The sequence below is a fragment of the Harmonia axyridis genome, chromosome 2 (genome assembly GCF_914767665.1).
Source record: "Harmonia axyridis chromosome 2, icHarAxyr1.1, whole genome shotgun sequence".
NCBI classification, from domain to species: domain Eukaryota; kingdom Metazoa; phylum Arthropoda; class Insecta; order Coleoptera; family Coccinellidae; genus Harmonia; species Harmonia axyridis.
Window position 1 is genome coordinate 55,117,412 of NC_059502.1, and position 17,394 is coordinate 55,134,805.

Consider the following 17,394-nt stretch of genomic DNA (forward strand, 5'->3'; position numbering starts at 1 on the left):
GGCTCATTCTACCACTCGTTCATTCCAAAACTCGCCACTTCGTGGCTCGTTTTTGAATTTTGAACTCGTGGAAGAATATCAATGCCGTCTGCACTTGTATTATAAATAACTATTCTATGTTTCCAGAATACTCAAAATAACTGTCTGTAATACAGAACTTCTCCCTTATAACAAACATAGCAGAAATCCAAAGGCTATCCAAGTGTATTATCGAAAAAACTATCAAACACAGGCATGAAGAGTTATTAAGAAAAACCCTTTTTTTCAAAAGTAATGTTTTTTGCAAATTCGACCGATTTTCAAAATTTGAAGTTTCAGAGATAATTTCTGACCACATTACCATAAATTGAGGATTGTATTGAATGAATGACTATTTTGATAACTTTCATTGTTGGATTTTTGCTATCGCACGTTTTTATTTGGTATGAGGAATTTTTCGATTTTCAGGTGATAGTACATTGAAAAATAGGTATAGCTTGATTAATGAATTATGGCCCGAAATGCGTATTAAGCATTATCCTTCCAAAGTTGATGTAATAAAAAAATATCTTAGCATTATTTCTGAACGGTGAATGCCACCATATTGAAATTTCGTGCATAAATGTATGTTGTTGAAATATATTTTTTCTTATTACAATACCACATTGTTGTGAAGGGTGTTTTTAGGGGGTGAGTCATGATTTTTTTGGGATAACTTCTTTCGTTGTATACGTTCTGGTGAAAAAATTGAAGCATTTGATGGAGCGAAGAAAATCACATGAAAAAGGTGCTCTTATCCAAATACAAAAAAATGAACCGTTTTCGAGATATTTGAGTCTTTGTAGTCACATGATGTCAGCGGATTCATTCATCGTGAGATTCATCGATATCGATTTTAGCAAGCGATGAATAATCATGTTCTTAATTTTGTCGATTAAATAACTTCCTGTGCCGTTGATAAACAATGAGTAAATAACAATAAATCTGTCCCAAAGAGAAATAAGAAAAAAGAATAAAAAAAAGGTTGAAAGGGTGTATCTCCGTTAGTATGCATTTTGGGCCATATGTTTATTCATCAAAGTATACTTATTTTCCACTGTACTATCACCACCAGAAAGCTCGGTACATATTTTTGACTCGCCCTGTATATTTCGGTTGAATATCAACTTATTTTCCAAAAAATATTCGAAATGGACAGTGATGTTCAGATGTGCTGGACACAACCAGACTGGGTAAATGCAGTTGAAAATGTCATCACGAATTTGTTTTTGACTATTTCCGTCCTTTCAATTTCCATCAATCACAAACGCTCAATTTTGAGGCTCTTCGCATCGTCCGGGCATCAGCATTTTCGTGCGGGAAAGCACCAACTTCCGTACTTGTTAGGAAAATAACTATTTTCGAAGAGAAAGATGTTTTTTGCACCTTATTACTAGATAAGCGTAATTTTCGGTCCGAATTTGTAAATTAGATTCTTGAACGATTCCGAAATACCTGGATTATCATTCAATGTAGGGATGAATTATGCATTCTAATGTAACAATCATAGTTTTCAATAAATGTATCATACTTTCAAAAATATGGGCTGAGAGTTCATTCGATCTTCAAATTATTATAGAATGAATAGAATATATCAAAACAAATCCCATTTATTTTCATAAAATCACATATTAGCACAATTACAGTAATTCTTCTTTAGTAATCAAAAATATAAGTGCATTAATATTGTTGATGAGAATAATAATTCTCTCAATAATTTATTCTGAACACTAATGATATTAATGCTAAAATTGTTAGGTCAGTTATATTACAATATATTTCATCAATATTTTTCGATAACTTATCCGTGAAGAAAACATTGTAAACAATATTCTTCGTCAAAAATATTTCGAGTTATTTCAATCTTTTTGGTTATCCAATGCAGTTATTAAATATATAAATACGTATGTGTGGATTGTACAGATTAGTATTTTAAATTTTTTTCATCCTGGAGAGTTCAACAATTCTGCAAAATAAATGTGAATAGTAACCATACGAGATGTAATAATTTTGCTTGATTCTACCTTCCATTTTATGGAACAACTCCTTCTATACTATTGGATAAGTTCAAGATTTGATAACACAGGATCTACTTGATATATTTCTATTTTTTATTTCATTCTCCTAATTACATTACTTCGACTTGATGTATTCTTTGAGTACATCAAGGGCAAGTTCCAGGCAAGTTCCAGGAATTTCGATATTACTAAGTATAGAGTAGATATTGTTTTTGTTATTGTTCACGACTTGACTTCTGAGCAGAAATGAAAATAAACGATGAAGTGACAGATAAATCCGTGACGGGTGACGGGAGAGTTCGAGGTACCAACATATAATAATAAAATATAACCATGAAAGCTGTGCAAATCTGATATATCTCATACGATTTCGATCAGAATTTGATTGTATGAATTACAAAACGTTTGAAAAAAAAATAGCATATTTCATTCGGAGTTGAAGTGACTTTTCATGGCTCGCTTAAATTACCCGCCGAACGGAGTGAGGCGGGTAAACACAAGCTCGCCATGAAAAGTGACACTTCTCCTCCTTATGAAATAATATACTATTGTGCCCAATTCTTGTTTTTGAAGAACCTAGAAAAACCACTAAAAATTGTTTCGAGAAAAAGTTATCAACTAACCTAACCATTTAATATTTGAACCGTTAAAATTCGCTCAGAGTGTCACTTCCTTCAATAAAAAACCCATACTGCAAGAAGAAGAAACTCTTAGAATAAATAAACAAAACATCCTGGAAGCTCCCAAGAAATATATCGCCAGTTGCGAAAACATTGAAACCCGCCAGTTGGAAATTGAGAAGGAATACGTTCAAAGATGAAACGCGATACAAAACTCAACTTTTTTTTTTTTCGAAGTATACAATTGGATATCGAGCACGCCAATTTTGTGGTTGGCGGGAGTTGTTCACGTCTGGATTGGTTCTCCAATAAATATTTCAAATATTTATTCGGTATGAGGGATCAAGGAATGTTGAAATCCTAGAGAATGTTCGATTGGGCAATTGGAAAGCCTTGCCAGAGAACATGAGGGTCGTAGTTGGTAAGAAATCTCCATGAAGAATGAGAGAAGGATCTTTAGGGGGGAAAAATCGCTTAGTGCGGTTCCTGCTGCAAGGGAGGATCGGGTAATAATTCTTCGGGGAACAATCGATGCATGCATACTCTGGGCAAGGTCGTAGAAATGGGTAGGTACTGGGGGTAATAACCCCCTCTAAGATTTTCAAAATATAAAATTTTAGACATCTCGCAAAGACGAAGAATTTTCCTTATAAAATGAACCAATAATAATCATTTTACTTTCCTTTGAAATCAACACGTCAGTAAAAAATCGTACCCCATTACGGTTTATGAGTTTATCATCGCTTTCAAGATGGGTACTTTCATTGCACTACGAGTTCATCTTTGTCCAAGGTTTATTATTTTCCTTTATCTTTCTGTTTTCTCGGTATCGCCCCTTTTATTTGCCATCTGTGATTTTTGCATTCGTCATCGGTATACACTTATCCGTTGTTTTCGGTTTTTGTATCACTCTCGTCACACAATATATAGTCATCAAAAAACTGAAATGAGTAATTCGCATCGAAAAATTGTCTAGGCTGTGTTGTACAATTTATTGTGTTTCATTCAAATTGCAATTTATTATTGAATTCATCAGTTTTAAATCGACTATATCTATAGGTGTTCCTAAATTGGAGGTACAAAAGAAAATGACAGATTTCTCGGATCATTTCAAGAAAAAATCCCTATAATATGAGTCCGCGAACGCTTTGTTTTGGGATACAGGTGTTAACTTTAAGATATTCAACGTGAATTGGCATAGATATTCCAATTTAAAGTTTTCATCATATGATATCTTAATTTTGAATGCAAATCTACAGGGTGATTTTTTTTCTGGAAGGGTGCCCGCTTCTTTCGTCCAGAATTATTTTTTTGTGAACCAATGGTTCAGAAAAATTCGAGAAGAAAATCTGGTTCAGTACTATACTTTTTGGTTTGTCGTAGTTTCATCGTATCTTCAATCGATTTCGAGAAAAAATTGAAACAGCTCTCTATAGTAAGTCTTTGGAAAATCCAAATTTTTATGAAGATCCAATTAGGTAGCTGTGATAAATAAATTAATTATAAGTTTTGGTACTTATTTACCAACTTTGTAGCGAAGATTAATAAAGATTCGATAAATTGGTTAAAAAAGTAGAACTACAAAGTACACCCTGTATCTCGAAAACAATACGTTTGCGGGCTCATGTTTATGGGTCATTTTATTTTCAAAATTATCCAAGAAATCTTTCATTTCCTTTCGTAACTCCAATTCAGGAACACCCAGTATGAAATAAGAACAATCGAATTGGTAATAAAAAAAATTATTTCGAGTAATTTGGTTCAAACTTCGTTATCAAACCTCTTTTTCTCACATTATAGATATAAGTAAACAATGTCGTCAAAAATTTTTTTCGATTACCCCCCTAAGAAAAAATAGATCTACGCCCTTGACTCTGGGGGCGAGGACCTTCAATGTTCGAAGATGCAATAGGTAGATAAGGCCCATATTACATTATCCAGGCATGGATTGAAAGCTACACGTTATCATGGACGATGAATGAAAACAGAAACAAAAGACTATTATGACATATCTACCCATGTATCGGGTGTCCCGAATGCGTTGTCTGGTGAGGGGATCTCAGAATCCCTCTGAGCCAGAAAGGAATGAATGGTACATTTTAGGGCTCGATTTTTGAGAGAATTATTCTGGTGAAAACAGCTAACCTTTTAACTGCTTCATTACTGGTGCTATAATCATGAAGCAAAAGCTACAGACATACCATCAGTCAATAGCCATCAGAAGATAGAACAATACTAATTGCTGTTGCACTATCAAATAATATTAGGCCAATTGAAAAGTCCCCGGTCTGATGCATAGATGGCAGTGCTAGTATTAAATTGATAGGATTTTTAGTTAGTACCACCAAAAAATATTAAAAAAAAGAACTTCTTGGGCTGATAAAATATTGCTTTTTGAAGGGAAAAAATACATTTGAAGCAAAATCTTGGCTTGATGAAGAGTTAACGGGGTATGCACCAAGAGAATCAACAATCATTGATTGGTATGCTAAGTTTAAACGTGGTGAAATGGGCACCGAAAACGGCGAACGCAGTGGACGCTCAAAAGAGGCTGACACCGACGAAAAAACTCAAAATGTTCACAAAATAATTTTGAATGACCGTAAAGTGGAGTTGATCGAGATAGCAGACATTGTGAAGATATCACCTGAAGGTGTACATCATATTATTCAAGAATATTTGTACATGAGAAAGCTGTGTGCAAAATATGTGCCGCGCGAGCTCACAATCGATCAAAAGCAACAACGTGTTTATGATTCTGACCAGTGTTTGAAGCTGTTTTAGTGCAATAAACCTTAAATTTTTGCGTCGATATGTGGTATTGGATGAAACATAGCTCCATCATTTCACTCCGGAGTGCAATCAACAGTCAGCTGACACGACTGCACGCGATGAACCAAATCCAAATCGAGGAAAACATAACAGTCAGTTGGCAAGATTATGGCATCAGTATTTCGGGATGAGCAAGGTATAATATTCATTGATTACCTCCAAAAGGGCCAGACCATCAACAGCGATTATTATAATATAGCGTTATTGGATCGTTTGAGGGATGAAATCTTTAAAAAACGACACCATTTGAAAAAAAAGGTGCTGTTTCATCAAGACAATACGCCGTGTCACAAATCAATGAGAACAAGGGCAAAACTGCATGAATTTGACTTCGAATTGCTTCTGCATCCACCGTATTCGACAGATCTGGCCCCCAGCGACTTTTTCCTGTTCTAAGATCTCAAAAAAATGCTCGCTGGAAAGAAATTTAGCTCCAATGAAGAAGTAATCGCCGAAACTGAGGCCTATTTTGGAGCGAAAGACAAATCGTACTACAAAAATGGTATCGAAAAGATGGAAGATCGTTATTATCGCTGTATCGCCCTCGAAAGCAACTATGTTGAATAATAAAATCGAATTTTCCAAAAAAAAAAAGTGTTTTACTATTGTAGACCAGGGACTGGTAACATACGTCAAAAGGAGGTCGAAAACATGCCAAAATATAGGGAATTGGACTTTCAGATGTGCCAGTGGGTAATGAATCCAACAAGATATATCCCGATTATCATCTCAGCAACTGAAATAGAACCCAAAAATCTCAAGACAAATATCATGTAACAATGACTTAGTGAGGATACAGGGTGAATCACCACGCTGGCCTATTAGTCGTTTATGGAAAACTAATCATAATTTTGTGCTAAAATTTGCACATTGTGGTTTGAGACAATAAACGTTCTCCCTAAAATAATTTCAGAGTGATGGAATTCTTTCGTTCTTATTCTATTCAATATGAAATATCACAAGGTTTTATTACTCCATTCAATATCAGTGCTTCATCACTTGAGTTCAGGGGGAACGCACAATACTAATCTGCAGATATCACGAATCCTAAACACCGTCAATTACATTTTGATCAGATGATATTCATCACTGTCTAATCTTTCAAATGACGTCATCCTAGCTCTTTTTCACCCTACTAATGAGGGCCTGAAACCCGAAACACGTGTCTACGTTTATCGTTAGCACTTCTCCATAAGGTGTGTCCGATATCCTTTTTATTTGTTTTTTAATAATCATCCCGATATCATTTTACGCATTTTGTTGTTCCTGGACTCGGATGTCACATAGCTACCTTCATGGTGGCGTTGGTTATTGTCCGGAAACCCATTCGGCCGGTCTACTACAACAACAAATGAGCGGCTTGCTTCTGTTGTTGACTCGGTTTGTTTGTTGTTTTCCTCCAAATGTTGTTCATCCTAGCACTTTTTCCCCATGCTGATGACTGCCGAAAGCCCTTAACACGTGTCTATGGTTAACTCTTCATTCGTTATTTGAAAAGTCCCCTCGATATCCTTTTATCCCATAATAATAAACATATATAGAGAGCATACGTCCACATAAGGTGCGCGGAAATGAAAACATATCAGAGATGCGATATTTTACTCAATTCGCGAGTTTCTCAACAAAGAACGCACTTCTTATGTCCCATAGTGAATCAACGTTCCATATTAACTCAAAATATATTAAAGTAAATACCTAAATATATCAGAAATTCCGAAAACAAACTTCAAGCGCGCCAAACGACGTGAAACAACCGATGACACTAGGAGAGCAAAAGTTGCCAAACCTTGGATTTCAGGAGATAGATACAGAAAATAATAAATATTCTGATTATAATAAATTCGACAATTAGGAAAAATATTGGTTCCAAATATTCAAATTTACATATTTAATCGAGAATCTTTTCAAATAAATGTATTTCATTCAATATAATATACATTCATAATGATATCTTAAAATTGTGGATTTGAAAATATAGCACAATCCGACAATGTCAAGCTGCGTGCAAAATTTCAAGCTGATCACATGATCAGAACCATATGAAATTCAATGAGAATATTGAGAAAGAAATACCAATATTTCCGTGAATGCAGATTCTGTAGAGTTGATATTTGGCCTGATATTTCAATTATCGTGCAAAGTATTAGAAACGGATCGTATTTTCCAAGAAAATAAACGCTACATATCAGGAATTTCTGTTTTCAGTTCTGTCATCTACAGAATGTGGATGCTGAACTTTTTGTGAATGATAAGGATGCATCCTATCTTGCTACGTTGCTCTAGGGATTCTCCCTCGAACCCTAGTAGAAGAGCATTTCAAACTGTTCCTGTGACTTTCTTGACTAGAAAGACGCTTATTTATGTATAGGAAATGTGAGAGCCAACTCTAACTTAATTTGAATTTTGCCCAGGGTGGTTGGGATGTAATTCACATCAGTGAAGTAGGCACCGTTATTTCTTCTGCTTTAAATATGTTTCATTTTTTACATATTTTGAACCACTCTGAATCGTTATCGTTCTTCGTGTATTATATGTTTTGACATTATCAACAACCAAGGCATAACATTTTTTTTTATGAATCGGAACAACAATTTGAAAAATACGAATTTTATCATAATCCCATAGTTCAATTAGTATTTTGCCGCTAATTATTAATTCAATAGTTTTTAAATGAATGAATGTTGGTGAGCTTTCTGTACAGGTATTATACGTTATTTTCTCTTATTCATTGAATTCCTTTTGAAATTAATGAAATATTCCCATGAATATCGTTTAGTGATTTTTGCATTGAAAAAACTTCGTTGGCAGAACTGTTTTCTTCATCAGAAATTTGACAGATAATAGATAAATCCAGGACAGGGGAGTTCAAAGAACCAACATAAAATAATGAAATATAATTATGGAATTCATGTGAAACTGAAATATTCCCGCACATTTTATTCTACAAGCTAAGCTGGCAGAATAGACAGATTTGCCATAGAATTAGAGAAACGATAATTCCAATATTCTGAAATCCATAAATATGAATATTTCGCAGATCTGACTCTGCAATGAAATAAACAATATTTCATTATTCATTTCTATCTCACTGAATATTTCGAAATTGAACATTTCTTCAATCAAAAACTTTCCGAAATGAGGCTTTTTCATTTTCTATCTGAAATGTTGCTCCAAGTTGAACTTAATAAATATTTAATTGAATCATATCTGAAAATCAAACATGTTAGATATTAGCGAATATTCAGAGCTACGATCTTATTCAAGAGAGTGAAAAAGATTTGTGATTTCAACGGTTTCAGCGGCGATTTTAAGGTCGTAACTAAGGGTAACGGCAAAGAAATTGAATTTCGCAGGCTCTACAATGCTTATTTACATTGGGTACGGTTATACAAAAAAACAATTCCATAACATGAGGTATTCATAAGAAATATGGAGAAAAGCACTGATGTGATTGGAGTTGGCAGTTTTTGATCGCTCGTCATTTTTGCGCCAACTGCACTCTCAGAGACAACATAACAAAATTTAGGCAGAGCCGGCGTTAGGAGTGAAACAGTGAAGCAAACGTTACAGGTGCCTCAGTTTGAGGGCCGGTAAGTCGGTCCGGTTTGCTGGTCTCTTTTTCATATTTCTTCCTTCATTCTTGAAAACAACACAAGGTTGTTCCACTCTGCTGCTTTTTTTGAATTCCCTGTAATAAAAATCTCCAAATCGCCTTCAGTAAGCGGGAATTCAAGTTGTTATTGATGCTTTTTCAGCAGGGGCGCCGAAAAATTCATTGTTTCAGGCGCCAAAAATACTGAAGCCAGCCCTGTTCATAAAGGGGCAATTGGCGCATGACTGACTACCGTTCAGAAGCGACTTACTTCACTTCAGAGCTTCACAGAACATATTGAGAAAATAAAGTTCTTGCAATTAGGTACTAATTTTGTAGATGTGAAAACGACCGAAACAACGAAACTAATATCAAAATGTGCTTGTAGTTGATATTTTCAACCGACAATCAGTTATAAACTTCAATGACATGCCCTCAATATAATATTATAATGAAATCATGGATTAGATTAGCAAATATTTCAAGTTACGAATTTATTTGAAAGAGTAGACATTGTGATTTCAACAGCGAATTTTTGCCGTCGTAACTGAAGGCAACGGCAAAAAAAATCAATTTCGAAGAGTGTATAATGCTTATTAACATTGCTTACAGTTATAAAAAATGTCAAAAGTTTGAACGCTTATAATGCCAATTAACAACTTAAACGAGGCATTCAAGATACAAACCTACTCCAGAAATTTCAAGTTTCAAGTTCGAGATTTATATTGCCGAACAGATAAGAAGAAAAGAATTTGAGGACGAATTCGTCATCATTTCAGATCATTTTTCGCTTTCAAATTCGAAAATTATAGTATTTTGATAGAACGAAAATATTAATCTATGTAAAATGAAAATGTAAAAATCCAAGCCGGGAGGCATCTTACCTCGAAAGTTTCTTAGGTACGCGTCGAACAATGAAAGAGCCAGTGCAGGAAAATGAATTATTCATAATTCTGTTGAATTGATCAACATATTGGAATACAAAAAGGAGCTTCAAACTTTTGTTCTACATATAAATGTAAAATTTTATTTCCAATGAATTTATAATTTGGAACTATAAGAAAGCCAGAAGTGCACAATGTTACTACTCAACTAACTCAAACGAAGCATTCAAGATACGAACCTTACCTGAAAATTTGGAGTCTCTAGGTCTTTTCGTTCGAGACAGGCAGAATAGAATTTGAGAACGTATTCGTCATTATTTCAGACCACTTCTCGCTTCTATTCGAGAAATACAGAAATTTTGGCGTAATGAAAATATCAAACTACACTTACCGGTTCTTTGTCCAAGAACTTTCATAATTTTCTGTCGATTTCCATTGTTTCTACGACAAATTTTAGATAGATTCTATGGTATAAAAACAAAAACCAGAAAAGTTCTTCATAACTGTTGATATCTTATTTATATCTGGAGAAAAAACATATATTTTTGGTCCAATTTCTCAACACTTTGTGGAACAGTTCAGTAAATTTGTAGAGTTTACACTCAGTTTATTACAAATCATCCTTTTCGGAATCTTTCAGTTTTTATTTCACCTTGATATCCTGATTTCTTTTGTAGATACATGTATCAAATAAAAGCCTGGAATTTTATAAACCCCCCAAGCTCTATTGAGGAACAGGCCATTATATCAAGAGCAGCATGTACCGAATTGTTAAATACTGAAAACGGAGCTCTAAATGCTCAATGCTACTAGACATTTTTCAGGAAGCTGAAGATCCCTATGCTCCATTTGTTGGAGATAAATTCATTTTTTCTACATTCATGCAAAAAGCAAAACTTTATTGAACTATATTTAGTGGAAAAAGAAGTTCTTTATTGCACTAGTGCAATAAAGTTTTTATTGCACTCATCTGTCATTCTACTTCAACGTGCTGTCATCATGACAAACAAATATTTCAGCCTGAAGGAAATAACGATGTACAGTTACCAGGTACTAGTACGTTTACAGCAGTAACAAATCACGAAGTGGATTTAAAAAGTACTTCACTACAAAATATTCATATTGAAAATTACACCAATTGTTCATTCACTTTCAACATTGAGGGTAAAAATAAAGTTTGAGTTAAATTGTTCATAACGTATTAGTTGCTGTTTCAATGCAAATCGATATTAATAATAAAGTATTCAAGTTGCGCTTTTCATTTTCCTATACCTAGTGCCGCACCTCAATAAATCATTTTCTGCTTTTTGCATGAACGTAGAAAAAATGTTGTATGAAACTCGTGCAAAAATTGTTTATTGCACTCGACGTGTTGTCCAACTTGGCCCAACGGCCTCGTCGGACAATTTCACGTCGAGTGCAATAAACATTCACTTTTTGCACTTGTTGCATAAATAACTATTAATGCGCGACAATGCAAGGCCGCATGTAGCAAATATTGTTAACCAAGATTTGGATTTTGGATGAGGTTGACATCCAACGATTAGAATGGCATGCATCTAGCCCGGATCTGAATCCGATTGAATATCTCAGACATGAAGTCATCTCCAACAAATGGAGCATATTAAACTACAGCTTCCTGAAGAACGTCTTGTATGTAACGTTCAGCATTTAAAGATCCGTTTTCAACAAATAATAATTCGGTACATGCTGCTCTTGACATAGCGTCCTGTTCCTCGATAGAACTTGGCGTGTTTGTAAAATTCCAAGCTGGCTTTTATTTGAATACGTGTATCTACAGAAGAAATCAAGATATCAAGGTGAAATAAAAACTGAAAGATTGGGAAAAGGATGGTTTTTGTAATAAACTTAGCGTAAACTCTACAAATTCCCCGAACTGCTCCACAGGGTGTTAAGAAATTGGATTACAAATTGATGTTCTTTTTTCACCGTGTATAAATAAGCTATCAGCATTCTTTGAAAATTTTTCTGGAGTTTGATTCGATACCAAAGAATTTATCTTCAATTTGGCGTGAAAACAATTGAAATCGATGAAAAATCATGAAAATTCTTGTCAACAAACTCCAGTAACATTTTAAATGAACGAGTTTTTTTGCAAGTAAGTGTATGTAAAACATTTTCATCTTCAATTTGGCGTGAAAACTATTGAAATCGATGAAGAATCATGAAAATTCTTGTCAACAAACTCCAGTAACATTTTAAATGAACGAGTTTTTTTGCAAGTAAGTGTATGTAAAACATTTTCATCTTCAATTTGGCGTGAAAACTATTGAAATCGATGAAGAATCATGAAAATTCTTGTCAACAAACTCCAGTAACATTTTAAATGAACGAGTTTTTTTGCAAGTAATTGTATGTAAAACATTTTTATCTTCAATTTGGCGTGAAAACTATTGAAATCGATGAAAAATCATGAAAATTCTTGTCAACAAACTCCAGTAACATTTTAAATGAACGAGTTTTTTTGCAAGTAAGTGTATGTAAAACATTTTTATCTTCAATTTGGCGTGAAAACTATTGAAATCGATGAAAAATCATGAAAATTCTTGTCAACAAACTCCAGTATTATTTTAAATGAACGAGTTTTTTTGCAAGTAAGTGTATGTAAAACATTTTCATCTTCAATTTGGCGTGAAAACTATTGAAATCGATGAAGAATCATGAAAATTCTTGTCAACAAACTCCAGTAACATTTTAAATGAACGAGTTTTTTTGCAAGTAAGTGTATGTAAAACATTTTCATCTTCAATTTGGCGTGAAAACTATTGAAATCGATGAAGAATCATGAAAATTCTTGTCAACAAACTCCAGTAACATTTTAAATGAACGAGTTTTTTTGCAAGTACCTAAGTGTATGTAAAACATTTTCATCTTCAATTTGGCGTGAAAACTATTGAAATCGATGAAGAATCATGAAAATTCTTGTCAACAAACTCCAGTAACATTTTAAATGAACGAGTTTTTTTGCAAGTAATTGTATGTAAAACATTTTTATCTTCAATTTGGCGTGAAAACTATTGAAATCGATGAAGAATCATGAAAATTCTTGTCAACAAACTCCAGTAACATTTTAAATGAACGAGTTTTTTTGCAAGTAAGTGTATGTAAAACATTTTTATCTTCAATTTGGCGTGAAAACTATTGAAATCGATGAAAAATCATGAAAATTCTTGTCAACAAACTCCAGAAACATTTTTAGTGGACGAGTTTTTTGCAAGTAAGTGTATGTAAAACATTTTTATCTTCAATTTGGCGTGAAAACTATTGAAATCGATGAAAAATCATGAAAATTCTTGTCAACAAACTCCAGTAACATTTTAAATGAACGAGTTTTTTCGCAAGTTAGTGTATGTAAAACATCATTTCAGACCATTCCGCGCTCGAAATTCGAATAACATGAAAATTTCTGCGAAATGAGAATCTCAAACTATGTAAAACGAAAATGTAAAAATGCATGCCGGAAGTCACCTTACCTTGAAAGTTCCGTCTACGCAGCGAAGAATGAAAGAGCCAGTGCAGGAAGGTACAAAGCGGAGGAAGTGTTCGGAACAGAGCTTCGGTTGCGAGCGCACAACAAACTGCGGAAGACGGAAAGCCGGGAAAGTCTGATAAACGAATTTTCACGAACTCGGACGTATGGCAGCTGTTTGGCGGCGCGACGTCGTTCACGCAATGACGACAGGAGTTTTCGAAATGAAATATCGCAGACGGCCACGCGTCCCCCTGCACCTCTCCTGATTGATCTGCTTCGAAGTCAGTTTAGAATTTGGGTTTTGCTCTACGTCATCCTCGATTTCGGGGAGACGAATAATGGACTGGGTAAACAGTTGTCGGATGTGTTCTTTTAAGCGTTCATCCGAGGTAACAGCGTCCTATCATTTGGCCCAAGTGTCTTTCCTTTCGAATTTTGAGCACAAATTGGTTGTAACATAAACAAAAAGTCACAAGTATTGAAAACTGATTGGCTATCGCCAAGAGAAGAAGAATAAGGTTTATTTTTTATTTAATAAGCTAAGAAAATTAAAACCAATTTTTTCTGATGAACTGCAGGTTTGAGTGTTTATTAGAGTTTTCTTGAGAACTGGTACTATGTGAATTCTAAATATTGTAATTATTGAAGAAAATACAAAAAGAAAAAGAAGTACGATTTCCAAGTGTGTAATATCATACGATATTAATTATCTATCTGGTTAATGTTTCAACAAAAATGCCATCAACATAACCATTGTCAAACAGAAGATTTCCTCGCTATTTCATAGGAATCATAATCGAAAGTAAACCAGGGGGAATGCATGTCATCAAGGGAGAGTAGCGATATACTTGGTGGTATCTGGCTCTAGCATTAGGGCGAGGTACGAGAAAATCTAGCTTACTCAGCAACTCGACGTAGTCAATTCTACCACACAGAAGACCATGAAGGGATTTGATGGCATGCAAACCTCTTCTGCATTCGAGGCTTCTCAAATTAAATTTTGATAATAAGATACTATGATCGTATCCCCTAGGTGGAAACAGTTCATCCTCACGATATGAAAGCCACTTCAAAAACCTTCTTTGTACAGTCTCTAGATGGTGAGCATAACAGTTATAGATTGGGCGCCAAATAAGGCAACCATACTCGAGCTTACTTCTGACCAACGCGTTGAATAAGTGAATTATTTTTGACGAATTCTCAAACAATTTTTGCGTTCCGTACAATGAAACCATATATTCTACATGCCGATAAAGTTAGCTGAGTAACATGTGGTATGGAAGAAAACCTTTGATCAAATACCAAACTCAGGTCCTATTGTTGTAATCAAACAGATGCACTTCCTTCCTCCGCGTGTAAGACACTACGCTACATTTCGATACATTCAAATGGAATTTATTGCTGTTACACCACCTATGGACAACATCCATGTCTTCTGCAAACTCAAACAGTCATCAGCAGATGAAATTTCCGCATAAAGTTTGAAATCATCAGTATCAGCTAACTTCAAATTCTTTATTATCTGTAGAAGGTCATTAATAAATAAGATAAATAATAGTGGTCCCAGGTTAGACCCCTGAGGTACTCCCGAAGTAACGGTAATATCTCTAGATCTACAATTTTCTATTCGAACAAACTGACAACGATTAGGTACTCAAATACCAACAACAGAGGAAGAAATCATGATACTAACAAATAAGCTGAAAAACAAACATACGAGGGATTTCTACGGCATTTCAGTGGCGCTCCTCAAGCAAATTGTTCCACACATTAAACAACCATTGTGTAAGATGATCAACGATTGTTTCGAACAAGAGATATTTCCACAAGAACTCAAGGTCGCAGTGATAACACCCATATCAAAAGGAGAACCAATTGAGAATTTTTCAAACTATCGGCCTATTTCAATCCTGCCAGCCTTCTCAAAACTCTTCGAACTACTCCTAAAAGAACGATTGGTGGGTTTTCTTGAGAGCAATAAGTTCATACATGACTCACAGCACGGTTTTCGAAAAAATAAGTCAACTGTTTCAGCAATGATAGACCTAATGGACACCATAATCGAGGCTTATAATAATAATGAGGAAGTGAAATTGGCCTGCATAGACCTGAGTAAGGCTTTCGACAGCGTTTGTCATAGAATTCTCCTCGACAAACTAGAATATTATGGAATAAGAGGAAAAGCTCTTAACATGTTCGATTCCTACCTAGCAAAGAGGTCGCAGGTAGTGAGGTGGAATGGAACGGTTTCCAATTTGAAGGAAATAAATGTGGGAGTGCCGCAGGGATCGATTCTGGGTCCGATTCTTTTTATCGTCTTCACGAATGACCTACATGCCAACTTGAAAGCGGATCAACTCTGCAGCTATGCAGATGACACGGCTTTCATGAATAGGTCGAGAAGTAAAAATATTATTGAAATAAAAACATCAACATCGCTATTGAGTGCTCAGAGTTGGTTCATTTCGAATGGTCTACTGATGAACAAAAATAAAACCCAGCAGCTCTTGTTCACTAATAAAGAAAGAACAAATAATTCATTGAAATATCTGGGTGTGACCTTTCACTCATCATTAAGCTGGAGTCAATACATAGACGAATTATGTAGCAAACTCTCGACCTCGATCTACTTAATAAAAAGAATGAGAGTTATTTTCAACAGTGACACAGCCAAACTCGTGTACTACTCGACATTTCATGCAAAAATGATATATAGCATTTTGGTGTGGGGACATTGCAGTGATGCACAGAGGGTTCTGCTGAAACAGAAGAAGGCCATAAGGGCTATTTTTGGGATACATCATACAGAAAGTTGTCGAGATATTTTCAGGAGGGAGGGTATGCTCACCTGCACTTCGGTTTTCATCCTTGCTGCCGTGACTTATGTCCACCGAAATCTCAAGAAGTTTCGAACCAACGCCGACTTCCACGAGTACAACACCAGAAGAAAACATTTACTTAGCATTCCTTTCAACAGAATAGCGAAAGCGCAGCAGGGAGCAAATCACATCGCACTGAAATTATATAATAAATTGCCTGAAAATCTGAAGAGTTTGAATGACCTGAAATTCAGTAAAAATGTAAAAAAACTACTACTGAGAAAGACTATTTATAAACTCGAAGAGTTTTGAATGGTTATTTTATCTGTGATGTATTTATTATGTGATACTCACCTTTTTAGTCCATTGTCGATATTGGCTTTTGCCTTCATATTTGTATTTTACTTTTCTGACAAGTCTTGTATTATTTGACGACAACTATTTATCATGTACAACATTCACTTATTTATGACAGTTATTAATTATTTTTACACACTGTACATGTATAAATAAATAAATAATAAATAAAATAAATAATAAAATACGATTCAACAAGATAGTTAACGCATTCGAAAAACCAAAAAGTATTTTAATTTTTGGAGTTATGATAGAATTTCATGATTAATCTTATCGAAAGCCTTTCAAAAATCAGTGTATATAACATCAACTTCTCCTCCCAAATCTTATCTCTCATATACGAATTGCGAAAACGTAATTAAGCTAGTTGAACATGACCTTTTTTTCATTAAGCCATTCTGTTCCGCTGCAATACTACTTCTTACTTTAGGATATATGGCGTTAAATAAAATTATCTCAAATAATTTAGAAAAATTACACAATATGGATATAGGTCTATAATTACTTATGATGGAGGAGTCGCCTTTCTTGAGCACAGGAATGATTTTTGCAGCTTTCCACCTGGTCGGAAATGTGCTAAAACAGTCATCAATTGCATAAACCGACCCGAACAAAAAAGCAAATGCACCAACAACTCCAGTCGGACTGCTGTATATGTTGCCATCCTTCACACAACCAGGAATCCTGGTGCATCCCTTTCTGTCCTGAATAAAAGCCCAAAAACTTCTCAGATCATTACTTATTAAGATTCAAACAAAGTA

General features: G+C 34.7%; 1 protein-coding gene across 5 annotated transcripts in view; it reads right to left on the minus strand.

The window, feature by feature from the left end:
- The window catches only part of LOC123672240 (GTP-binding protein Di-Ras2), a 282,502-nt gene that overhangs the window by 264,554 nt on the left and 554 nt on the right, over positions 1 to 17,394 (minus strand). For 2 of the 5 annotated variants that reach the window (XM_045606264.1, XM_045606265.1), the window contains exon 1: positions 13,459 to 13,626. The exons of the other annotated variants lie outside the window; for them this stretch is intronic. The gene's annotated coding sequence lies outside the window, so the exon portion shown is untranslated. Of the gene's footprint in view, positions 1 to 13,458; positions 13,627 to 17,394 lie in introns of those variants that run through there. 5 annotated transcript variants of the gene reach the window in all.